Below are 1572 nucleotides of genomic sequence, written 5' to 3' on the forward strand. Positions count from 1 at the left end.
GCACGGAGTTAACCCGCCCGCTGCCGCACGCCCTGCAGAGGGCAAATGCGGGAACTGCTTGCGCTGCAGAAGCGGGACTGGGCGGGTGTGCAGCACACTTTGACCTTTGGAACTGGGCACCGCAGCCTCAATATCCGACTTGCGGCCAGAAAGCACCTGTATATTTCCTAGTGAAATGTAATGGAAGGACAACCAGCGTCTCCACCTGTGCAATCTTCACTCCTCTGAGCCTCAGTTGTTTCATATGTAGGTGGGCTGCATTCAAAAAATTAGTACTGAATTTCTGCTTTGAGCCAAACACTAAGTTGAGCCCTTGGGATACATTGGTGAGTAAAACAGCACAATTCTGAGTTGGTCCCAGCATCGTCCTCTACGCCCAAAAGGTTGAGGTTTCCATTCTGGTTGGGGCGCATACCCAGGTTGCGGATTCATCCTCCTTAGGCGGGAACTAGAGGCAACGGGTGGATGTTTCTCAGATCGATGTCTCTCTCCTTGCCTCTCTTTCTCAAATCAATAAAAACGTATCCTCAGGTGAGGGAAAAAACACGCACAAACAGCGATTCCTGCGCTAGAAGAAAAGAGGGTCGCCACTAGTTATCAATGCAGGACGCACGCCAGAGTTACTTGGGTAGCTTCTCTAAAAAACACCTTTACCAGACTCTGTCTGAGGAGAGGAGTCAGGACATCGGTATTTCTTAGGGTTCTGTAGATTAATCAGATGCACACACTGTGCATTGAAAACCCTGATATGACGTGTGCCCCACCACGGAACTGACCACTGGACAAATGACTAGAGCCCACTCTGCCCTGGACATAGGGCTTCAAAATGTGTCAGTGGGCAAGACTTTAATCGAGGAAGAGGTGGGCTAGGAAAATAGTCATGGTTCTCATACACATGAACATATGAATGAACTTGGCATCAGTGCACCATTGGTTCTCAACCTTGGCTGCACCCTAGAACTACTGGAGAGCTTTTAAAAATACCTTTGCATGGGCCCCACCAACAAAGAATATAATTCAGTTTTGTCTGGGGTGGAACTTACAGTGGTATTTTGTACAAGTTCCCCTGTTTTTAATGAACACCCAAAGATGACAACTACTCCTGTCTTACTCTTTCTACTATCCTCTCTGTTTCACGGGAGAGTGGGGTGTTAGGGTGTTGGGGGAAGTGGTGGTTCAGTTACGGAGGAGGCAGTCACCATCACTGAGCATTGGATTTAAAGTCAATGAACTTGGATTTGAATTCTAGCTCTGCCACCTGCTAGCTTTTTGGTCTGAAATTTCAAGTTCCACATTTGTGAAAATTGGTGTCAAATTTGGTGGCTTTAAAGATCTCAGGGTTTTTTCTGTTTTTTCGTTAATTAAATCTTTATTGTTCAGATTATTACATTTGTTCCTCTTTTTCCCCATATAGCTCCCCTCCACCCAGTTCCCACCCCACCCTCCGCCCTCACTCCCCACCCACTGTCCTCATCCATAGGTGCACGATTATTGTCCAGTCTCTTCCCGCATCTCCACACCCCTTTCCTCCTGCCCAAGAATAGTCAGTCCATTCCCTTTCTATGTCCCTGC

Source organism: Myotis davidii, unplaced genomic scaffold (genome assembly GCF_000327345.1).
Source record: "Myotis davidii unplaced genomic scaffold, ASM32734v1 scaffold1947, whole genome shotgun sequence".
Lineage (NCBI taxonomy): Eukaryota > Metazoa > Chordata > Mammalia > Chiroptera > Vespertilionidae > Myotis > Myotis davidii.